Source organism: Rhinopithecus roxellana, chromosome 14, assembly GCF_007565055.1.
Source record: "Rhinopithecus roxellana isolate Shanxi Qingling chromosome 14, ASM756505v1, whole genome shotgun sequence".
NCBI classification, from domain to species: domain Eukaryota; kingdom Metazoa; phylum Chordata; class Mammalia; order Primates; family Cercopithecidae; genus Rhinopithecus; species Rhinopithecus roxellana.
Genome location: NC_044562.1, coordinates 114,977,656 through 114,989,655, shown reverse-complemented (window position 1 = coordinate 114,989,655; position 12,000 = coordinate 114,977,656).

The window sequence follows — 12,000 nt, the reverse complement described above, 5'->3', positions numbered from 1 at the left end:
CACTGAGAAAAGTGTAAAGAGCAAACAGGAATGACTGGTGCAAATAAAAAGAGTGGAGGTAAAATGAGCCAGAGACCCTGGGGAGAAAGGGACAGAAAAAGGAAGTAGAAGGGAGGCTAAAATAGAGAGGACCTCTGTTGTTTGTGCAAGAACTAGACACTGACCAGAAGGTAACACAAGGAGAAGATTGCACAGTCTTCTGGATTCTGACTCCTAATCAGCTAGGATAAGACTGGGTCCTTTTAGAAGCTAGGCTGAGGCTATATAATTTGCAGCTAATACAGTCATAACGGTTGTGTGACATTAGAAACTACAAGAAGCAAGCCAGGCGGGTGGCTCATGCCTGCAATCCCAGAACTTTGAGAGGCTGAGGTGGGCGGATCAGGAGGTCAGGAGATCGAGACCATCCTAGCTAACGTGGTGAAACCCCGTCTCTACTAAAAAAAAAATACAAAAAATTAGCGGGGCATGGTGGCGGGCGCCTGTAGTCCCAGCTACTCGGGAGGCTGACGCAGGAGATTGGCGTGAACCCGGGAGGTGGAGCTTGCAATGAGCGGAGATCACGCCACTGCACTCCAGCCTGGGTGACAGAGTGAGACCCTGTCTTTAAAAAAAAAAAAAAAAAAAAGGACGAAAGAAACTACAGGAAGCATTGTGGAGTATAACATAAGGGGACTGATTTGCACGAGTGCATCATGGAACTTTTTTTTTTTTTTTTTTTTTTTGAGATGGAGTCTTACTCTGTCACCCAGGCCGGAGTGCAATGGCATGATCTCGGCTCACTGTAACCTCCACCTCCTCCTGGGTTCAAGCAATTCTCCTGCCTCAGCCTCCCGAGTAGCTGGGACTGCAGGCATGTGCCACCACACCCAGCTAATTTTTTTGTATTTTAGTAGAGACAGGGTTTCACCATGTTAGCCAGGATGGTTTTGATCTCCTGACCTTGTGATCCTTCCGCCTCAGCCTCCCAAAGTGTTAGGATTACAGGCGTGAGCCACGGTGTCCGGCCATGGAACTATTCTTATTCCTTTTTAATCATATCATGTATTTCTTTTCTTGTGCCTCCTCATCTTCTTGACATCCAAATGTTGGAGAGCCTCTTTTCATTTTTATGTATACTCACTGCCCTGGTGAATTTATCCCAATTGAAATTTTGTTACCCATACACCAAAAACTCCAAAATTTATACATCTAGTCCAGGTGTTTTCTCTGAACCCATGTTTTGCACATTAAGTTGTACACTTGAAATTTCTACTTGTAGTTCAACAGACATCTCATACTTAACATAACTAAATCATCACTTAATATTCCTCACTAAACTTGTTTCTACTCTAGTTTTCCTCATCTCAGTAAATGACACTCCATTCATTCATGGTTAGATGATTTAGGTGGCAGGATTTTGAATCAATGATATAAAGGTATGAGACTTCTGGAAGGGTCTGGACAGGAGGAAATATATTATGCATGTTGGGGACATGAACAAGTGGGGCTCTGGGGACATGCTGTGATAGCCAGCCTTCAAGGTGGCCACCAGTAGTCCCTGTTCTTCTCTTTTTTGTCCCATCTCATACTGAATATGCCTACCTATGTAACTAATAGGACTTGTATAAATTATGGTATGTGATTTCTGAGATTAGATCTTTTGTGTTTTCTTGAGATGGAGTCTCACTCTGTTGCCCAGTCTGGAGTGCAGTGGCATGATCTCGGCTCACTGCAACCTCTGCCTCCCGGGTTCAAGCAATTCTCCTGCCTCAGCCTCCTGAGTAGCTGGGATTACAAGAATGCGCCACCATGCCCAGCTAATTTTTTTTTGTATTTTTAGTAGAGATGGGGTTTCACCATACTGGACAGGCTGGCCTCAAACTCCTGACCTTGTGATCCTCCTGCCTTGGCCTCCCAAAGTGCTGGGATTACAGGCGTGAGCCACCCTGCCCAGCCAATCTTTTTTCAAGTATATGGTTAGTTTACAGTATATTTAAAGAGTGGTGCAACCATTACCAAAGTCTAATTTTAGAACATTTTCATCAACCCTCAAAGAAACCCCATACCCATTAACAGTCATTCCCAAGCCCCTTCTCCTCTCCTAGCCCTAGAAAACCAATGATCTACTCTCTACCTCTAGATTTGCCTATTCTGGACACTTCATATAAATGAAATCATATAATACGTGGGGTTTATTGTCTGGCTTCTTTCACTTAGCATAATGTTTTCAAGGTTCATCCATGTTGTACATGACTCGTTTTTGTTTCATCTTTTAATTGTGGAATAATTTTCCAATATATAGATATATTACATATTGTTTATCTGTTCTCTGTGATTGTCTTGATCATCCCCTCACAGTAGCATTGTCTTAAACTGCATTCAATGCAGCTAATGAGAAGCAGACCTCTCACCATCTCTTCTTTTTTTTTTTTTAATTATACTTTAGGTTCTGGGATACATGTGTAGAACATGCAGGTTTGTTACGTAGGTATACACGTGCCACGGTGGTTTGCTGCATTCATCAACCCGTTATCTACATTAGTTATTTCTCCTAATGCCATCCCTCCCCTAGTCCCCCATTCCCTGACAGGCCCTGGTATATGATATTCCCCTCCCTGTGTCGGTGTGTTCTCATTGTTCAACTCTCACTTATGAGTGAGAACATGCAGTGTTTGGTTTTCTGTTCCTGTGTTAGTTTGCGGAGAATGATGACTTCCAGTTTCATCCATGTCCCTGCAAAGGACATGAACTCATCCTTTTTTATGGCTGCATAGTATTCCATGGTATATATGTGCCACATTTTCCTTATCCAGTCTATCACTGATGGGCATTTGGGTTGGTTCCAAGTCTTTGCTATTGTGAATTGTGAATTGAGACAGAGTCTCACCCTGTCACCCAGGCTGGAGTGCAATAGCGCAATTTCAGCTCACTGCAACCTCCGCCTCCCAGGTTCAAGTGATTCTCCTGCATCAGTCTCCTGAGTAGATGGGATTACAGGCATGTGCCACCACACCCAGCTAATTTTTTGTATCTTTAGTAGACACGGGGTTTCACCATGTTGACCAAGCTGGTCTTGAACTCCTGACCTTGTGATCTGCCTGCCTCAGCCTCCCCAAGTGCTGGGATTACAGGTGTGAGCTATCACGCCTGGCTGAGACTAGATCTTAAAAGACACAGTTGCACTCACCTTGCTCTTTTTTGGAACACTTGTTCTGGGAAAGCCAGCTGTCATGTCATGAGGACACACAAACAGCCCTAAGGGGAAGTTCATATGGGAAGAAACTGAGGTGCTTACCCACAGCCAACACCAACTAACCACACATATGAGTGTGCTATCTTGGAAGTGGGTCCTACAACTCCAGTCAGGCTTTCGGATGACTGTAGCCCTGCCCAACATCTGGACTGCAATATCATGAATGAACCACCAGCTAAGCCACTTCCAAAGTCTTTACCCACTGAAACTGTGAGAGACTACAATATTGTTTTAAGATACTAAGTTTTATGCTAATTTTGATGGAGCAATAGAGACTTACTACACATAGCTTTATCCTTAATGTCTTTTTCTCACATTCCATGTTTAATTCATCAGAAAATCATGTTGGCTTTACATTTCAGTATATCCAGAATCTGATCATCCCTTATTGTCTCCACTGCTACACTCTAGCCCATCATCTCTCATGAGAATTTTCACAACAGCTTCCTTACTGGTTTCCTTGTTTCCACTCCTGTCCTACCTCAGTCTATTCTTAAAGGAGCATCCATGATCCTTGTAATACATTAGTTAGATCATGCCACCGTCCTCCTCAAAACCCTGCACATTTTCCTTATTTCACTCATATAAAGGCCCAAATTCTTAGAGTGGCTCAATATCTCAACTACCATCCCCAGGGTCTAGAACAGGCCATGTGCACAAAAGATATTTTCTAAGCCAAACTGAACTGAAGGTGTGGAGAGAAAGGAGCAGAAAGATGCCCATCGTCATCACGCATAGGGGTTGGGGGAAATGAGAGATGGGAGAAGAATACTGAAAATAGGAATAAGCATAAAGTCTTTTAATAGAATTTCATTATTTATTTATTTTTTCAAATGTTTATTTTATGTACAAAGAACTATCATGGTTTTTCATTGAAGATGCCTTGGAGAATCCTTTGAAGGAAGACCATTTAGTCCAACTTAATGAAACCGATATCCTTCGCTTACTGACAGAAACACTGGCTGGCATATATTGAGGCCATATTTCCGGATCAGACCGTGCCCATTTGAACAGACGCAACAATAGCGAGAACCCTGGCTGAATTTTCACAGGTGGCTCCAGTTATAGCTGCTGGTGACCCATCTTGCTGTCAGGAGTGCAAAGAGGCAAAAGGTGAATTTCACTATTTTTTAATTTTTGTAGAGATGGGGTCTTGCTATGTTCCCCAGGCTTGTCTGAAAATCCTGGCCTCAAGTAATCGCCCCAGCTTGGCCTCCCAAAGTGCTGGAATTATAGGCATGTGCAACGGTACCTGGCCTTTTAATAGGATTTCAAAGTGTTCCCTCCCTGCCTTCCTCACCACACCTGTAAAATCTAGATAGGAAGACAAGACTGAGAGGTCAGAGAAGAGTGACAAGAGGGAGATGGACAACGAGGAATGACAAAGGCAAGTTCCATCCAGTCTCTGTTTTCTAGAGCTGAGCCCTGACCCCTGAACTGCAAGGGGAGGAGTGTGAAGCTGTCCTGGATCTGAAAAATATACTGAGCATTGGAGCTTTTGTCCTCTAATCACAGTGAACTTTTTTTTTTCTTTTTTAAAGCCAGCCATGGTCTAGTCTACCTTAATACTTGGCTGAGTTATACCAGGAGGCTGCTATTTGAAATTGTCACACTTTTCAAATACCTCAGCTGGTGACAAACATGGCTATAATGCAAATGGCCCAGAGTCCCTTCAAAATTGCCAAACGTGAGGTTTCAGGCTGGGACTTGCAGTTACTTTAAATTCTCTCTTTGCTCTGAATTCTGCTCAGTTCAAATGAAATGCATGCATCACACATCAAGAACGACAGGGAGCCATCTGAAATTTCCTGAAACACCTGGTGCCAGGCAGGTTGAGGCAGGCAATCCTGTCATGCTGCCCTTGACAGGTTTGTGATAGCATCTTTTTTTGGTCTTTATGTTATTTACTGACAAATTCCAAGTAACGTCAGAGCTGATGAATACAAAACAGCCACTGTGACTGCAATCCTGCCACTACCAAGAGCACAGACTTCAATGGATCCACAGCAGGGCTTTCCAACCAGAAGTGGCATGACCCATGGTGGGTTGGAGAAACAAGTCAATGGATCACGACAGCATTTCACAATAAAAGCAAGGAGGATGAAAATGAGAATACCAGAGTTTACAGTTCAGAGAAAACATAAGAACTGTTTTATGAAACTTCAGCTTTAATTACATATGTGCATGTGTGTTTATGTATGTTCCAGGTTTAATATAAAATTAAATTCTTTGCTTACAGTTATGGTCAAAGGAGTTCACAAACCACTGATTTTTGCCAGAGTCGAGGCTGGCAAAATACTGTCTTCAAGCCAAAATCAGCTCACTGCCTATTGTCTGTATGGCCTGAAAGATAAGAAAGACTTTAACACTTTGGAATGTTTGGAAAAATTCAAAAAGCAAGATATTTCATGATGTGTGAAAATGATGTGAAATTCAAATTTCAGTGTCCATAAAGTACTATTGGAACACAGCCACACCCATTTGTTTATATATTGTCTGTGGCGCTTTTGGCAAAGTTGAGTAGTTGCAGCAGACACTTTATGGTCCACAAAGCCTAAAATATTTTCTATCTTTATGGGCAAAGTTTACCGACCTCTGATCTAGAGGCCTCATTGTTATGATGCATTTTTTTTTCAAGTCTATATATCTGTTTAATTTGGTTTATAGAAGAAACAGGTAAAGGTTCTGACAGAAGATTGCACTGTGGGATTCTGGGCGTGTCGTGGACACTGCCACTCCTCCCCACATCCCCTGTCCTGTTTTGTGTGCCCCTCCCCTGGCCCCTGTGCCTTCTGTGGCCTGCACCTGTGGCTTTCTGCAGAGGCCTGCCCTCAGGCTCTCAGAGCAGCTTTGCCTGCCTGTGCAGCAGCTGGAGGTACCCAGGAGTTTAAGCTACCGCAGGCAGGCCTTTGGTCAAGACAGTGGGGTATGAAATGTAATTCTCTTGCTCAAGTCGTGAGGACAGAACTCTGAAGTCGTGAGGACAGAACTCTGAAGTGTAACTTTCAATCCAGATGTCCACTATGGGATCAGGCTAGTTCCCTTTCTCTAGACTTTGCCTGAATCACACCCTTGCTTGAATTCTCTCCCTTCCCCATCCTGCTTGCCTCATTCCTTTTGGGTTTCCTGAAGCACTTGCTTTGATACTGGGGTTGCACATGCAACTGACTCTGTCAGAGTCCTCTTTTGGGGAGCCCAGCCTGAGAGAGGGGAAGCAGTGGGGAGGTTCATAAAAGGCAACTCTTTCTGACAAAACTTTGGCTTAATGGGTGCTCCCTACAATGTCTTGCTGAATATGGACACTTCCCACATTGTTTTTGTTTTTCTGAAAGGGAGAAGGTGGTTATCTCATTTAAGATGATTTTGCAATGCATTGTAATTTCAAAGAGTTCTGAGATGAGTCAAGATAATTGGATTCTATTTCCAATGGATCCACTGGGCAAGTAATAAGCACCATTAAAGTCGTATTCTCCCATTTGTAGGAGGTAGAGTAGCTAATGTTTAAGCTTTCCCCTATCTTTCCGAGTCTCCTTGTAAAGTGGGTGCTTTAAACCATCTTCTAGATGCTAACTAATCCCGATCAGGGCACCTAACCTGCAAACCTGGTTGGGCTCCAGAATTCAGGTATATCACTCACACAGCAGAGGTGTTGGACCCGGCATTGTGGGTGGACACCAGAGGTACACTGGAGACCCTCCAGAGGACTCAGTGCTCCCCAACCTCAAGCCTTGACACTGGTTGCCAATCAGCAGCACTCAGAGACTTTGCTTTCCAATATGGAGCCAATACCTGCAGTTTTAGGCTTTAAAACCCCGGGCTCCCTCTCACCTCTTGATCCTAGCTGGGACTGTGCATATTGGGCTTCCTGTGTGGCACCCAATCTTTGGTCTGTTCCTTTCTGTCTTGGACATGCTGCATAGCTGGCTGTTTCTGTAGCAGTCCTGTCCATGTATCAAAGCACTTTTTGGTGAGACAAGAGCAACTGAAAGGAGCCAGGAGAGGTTCTAGGTAGACATGCAAGGGGAGGGAACCCTGTAATGAAAACGGGAGAGCAGGTAAGAAGGTTGGGGACTAGAAGACAGCACACTTTATTTATATCTTGCTTACCATAAAAATTTTAAGTGACACATAAGGATATAAAGTATTATTTTGGCCAGGTCTAAGGATCCCTGGGAATTCTGAACATATTGTCTGAGGCCCACAAGTTCTTTACACAAATAATAATAATAATTATTATTATTTTGAGACGGCGTCTCACTCTGTCGCCCAGGCTGGAGTGCATGGTGCGATCTCGGCTCACTGCAACCTCCGCCTCCCAGGTTCAAGCGATTCTCCTGCCTCAGCCTCCTGAGTAGTTGGTATTACAGCTACCACGCCAGGCTACTTTTTGTATTTTTAGTAGAGACCAGGCCAGGCTGGTTTCAAATTCCTGAACTCAGTTGATCTGCCAGCCCTGGTCTCCCAAAGTGCTGGGATTACAGACATGAGCCACAGTGCCCTGCCCACCAAATTATTTTTAATTTTATCTATTCATTTGGATAGCCATCTCAATGATTAAATATGAAAATGTTCACCATCTGGATACCAGAAGATGACCACATTCAACTTAAGGCTAGACCCCAATTCTATCACCCTCATTTTCATTTGTGTTTAAAATCTTTGGGAGTCAACGAAAACTTACAATGATAACATGTTATCTTTTTATTTTTTCCACAATGAAATTAGATTTATCATTTACTTTTAAGTTTATGTAAACAATCACTATCACATGCAAAGTTTCAGATACTACATGAAAGGATAATGCCACCACTCATGCCATAAACGCTTTGACCATCCTTCTCTGGTTTTTAATCATTTGTGAGTCAGAAAGCAAGCCTGACTGCCACAAGGTTGGCAGGCCTCAGCATCAAAATGATAACTGTCACCCTTACGTTGAATTCTTCTCTCGTTATCAAGACAAAGCCTCCCTTTGGCTGTGATAATTTACAGTTGAGTGACATTTTCAGATACAAAGACTTCAGTTTTAAGAATTATTTAATAAGTTGAGGATTCAAATTAACATGCTGAAAATTAACATAATTAAAATGAGTAATGCACTACTTTAATTAATGAGGAGTAATGAGAAAAGTCCAGAAGCAGAATTAATATGAAGAGGATACATTTGGCCTATCTGAAAGCCACAGGACATCATGCTGATACTAGCTTGAACATTTCAATTATAGAAAAGATAGAAACAATAATATTTGAATTTTGGTTATTTTCTAAATGATATAAATGATTCATTTCCAGCTTTTAGCATTTTCTTTCTACACGTTGACTATGAGCTAACTCTGTGTTGAAACTATGCATTTTTTTTCAACATCTACAAAAAATAGAGCAGATTCAGATATTATTTTCTGTTCCCCCAGAATATTTAATGATTGAAAAAACAATCACAACATTAACCTTGCTTTTTATTTTATTTACTTTTCGAGACAGAGTTTCACTTTTGTTGCCTAGGCTGGAGTGCTGTGGTACGATCTCAGCTCACTGCAACCTCTGCCTCTCGGGTTCAAGCGATTCTCCTGCCTCAGCCTCGAGAGTAGATAGGATTACAGACACCTGCCACCACGCCCAGCTAGTTTTTGTATTTTTGGTGGAGATGGGGTTCACCATGTTGGCCAGGCTGGTCTCCAACTCCCGACCTCAGGTGATCTGCCCACCTCGGTCTCCCAAAGTGCTGGGATTACAGGCATGAGCCATCGCGCCTGACAAACATTAACCTTACTTTTAAGAGGCCAAAACCAATGTGGAGTTATCAAGTGTCATATCATTAAAACTGCTCTACAGTTTTGGTTCAGTGTGGTCTGATTATCTTGAATTTTAAACATAGATTTCAAGTTTTTTCATAGTTTTTCTAGCATAATAACAATACAAAGAATACTGGCATAGCCAAATGGAAAAAGATTTATGATAGACTTGTACATCTTTCTACAATTGTAACTTCATCAGAAACCTCATTTTTAGCACATCATCTGCGAATTTGGGTTTTTATGACACAGATTCCTAAGGCATTTAATTTGTAAATGATCTTTGGATTTACATTTCTGTGAGTGCTAAAACATAAAGAGAACACTGGTTTCTAGTACTTACACCTAGTTAAGTAAAATTTAGGATTGAAAATTTTAAGCCAATAGTAAGTATCCAAAGAACTGTTTCCCTTTGTGGGATCAATACATTACCCAAATTTGAGAAATCCTAGTGCAAATAAGCTAAAAAAAAAAAGTCTCTTGTGTCTATGTAGGCTTTTAGACTAAATATAGGAATATATTTTATATTAATGGGACTATCCCGTTTGTGTTGTTCTATAACTTAAATTCTCTCTTAATAATATGTCACAGACCTTTGTTTTTTTTAAGTGAAAGTGAAATAGCTGAGTCAAAGAGAATGCACATTTAAATTTAAATTTTTGATAGATATTGTCTAATTGCTTTCCAAAAAGCAATCTATCCCACCCAGGGCACAGAAGTTTGCCACACTCTCACTAACACAGAGTATCAGAGAACTTTTAAATTTTTGGAAATCTGATGGTTAAGAAGAATTGTGTGTAAACTGAGTAAATGCTATTCTATGTTTCAAGTGTATACAGATGCTGTTGTGATTGTCGAAATATACAATCTTGTCAAAGTATTACTACATTCATTTGACCTACTTATTATGTATTTTCTCAATCAATAGCTACTTAAACCACTATCATGTAGAAGTTTGTTATTTTATTTTAAAAATGGGGTGCTCATATTAAAAAATGTTTGGAAGCTTGCAATACTTGAGAGCTCTTTTCTGCATGAGAATACTATCTAACATCATACTACCCAGAAGAAATGGCAGAGTGGACCTCAGACAGAGTGGCCCAAGCAGCTGTCCCTTCCCTCAGAACTGACACAATATCATCCCAGGGATTCATAGAGGCCCCAAGGAAAGACCAGATTCCTCTTTGAGAGGAGTTTTTTCCTAAGTAATGAATAAAGATATCTTTTCTCTTTTTTATTTCCAAGTCCAGGGCCTTAATTTCCATTATTATAGAATCAGTATAAGATAATACCTTAAACAAACTAACAAAATGCAGCCCGACCATATACCCAGATGACATAAGAAGCATGCTCAGTTGTGCTACTGCTCTTGAAGTTGTCTGGCAGCAGGTGATATGTCCAATTCACCCTTGTATTCCCCACTGCCTGGCAGAATGCATGGCACACAGATGAATGAATGAGCTGAGAGCATCCTTGTATGTATTCTAAATCTGTGCAGGATGATGTACTTTCTATTACTTTTCTAATTCTTTGTATGGTTTGGATATTTGTCCCTGTCCAAATCTCATGCTGAAACGTAATCCCAGTGTTGGACGTGAGGCCTAATGAGAGATGTTTGGATCATGGGCCAGCTCCTTGGTGATAAATGAGCTCTTGCTCTGAATTCACATGATATCTGGTCGTTTATGAGTGTGATATGCCTGCTCCTGTTTTGCCTTCTGCTATGAGTAAAAGCTCCCTGAGGTCTTCCAGAAGGTGAGCAACGCTGGTGCCATGCTTATACAGCCTGCAGAACTATGAGCCAATTAAATCTTTTTTCTTTATAAATCACCCAGTCTCAGGTATTTCTTTATAGCAATGCAAGAATGGCTTAATATATTACTCTCAATTGAGTTTTAGCCTTTAAAGAAATCCTTTAGAAATTACTGATTTAGACTTTTGCTAGAATTGATGACAAAATATTTTAAAAGACAAGTATGGATTCTCTCCGAAAATACAACTGACTGATTTCTTTAAAATGAAGCTTCCTATTACAAGAACAGAATATAATCTCCTACCCTGGTTCAGTCTACACTATTCCAAAGAGGAAGTTTACACTTCTGATAATGCTGTGCTAAGCAGACTGAATTAACCATGATCGCAATGACCAATTCTACTGGTTATCTTTAGCCAGAGAAGAAAGCTGTGATTACTATTAGCAACCCTGTTACTAAATGAATCCATCACATCAAATGCCACATTACTGATGAACTAGAAAACTCTACAATTTAGGGGACAAAAATAAAAATGAAATTCTAGCAAAGACATGGAATCAACCTAAATGTCCATCAATGATAGACTGGATAAAAAAAATTTGGTACATATACACCATGGAACACTATACAGCCATAAAAAAGAACGAGATTATGTCCTTTGCAAGGACACGGATGGAGTTGGAAGCCATTATCCTCAGCAAACTAATGAAGGAACAGAAAACCAAACACCGTATGCTCTCACTCAGAAGTAGGAGCTGAATGATGAGAACACACGGACACATAGAGGGGAACAACACACAGTAGAGCTGACTGGGGGTTGAAGGTCAGTGGAAGGAGAGCATCAGGAAGAACAGTTAAGGCTGCTGGGCTTAATACCTAGGTGAGAGGATGATCTGTGCAGCAAATCACCATGGCGTACTTTTTACTATAAACAAACCTGCACATCGTGCATGTGACCCCTAAACTTAAAAGTTGAAAAAAAAAAAAAAAGAAATCCAACAATGACCAATAAGATAAGTCTTTCTGAAGTGTTATTTCACCTCTCTTGTTATTAATTTCTTTTTAAAAAAATTTTAATTGATATGATTCAATAAAATGTATCCATTTGAATGTACAATTCAGTGGTTTTTAGTACATTCAAAAGGTTGTGCAACTATCACCACTATCTAATTCCAGAATGCTTTCATTACTCCTAAAGAAACTCCCTACCACTAGCTCCTGG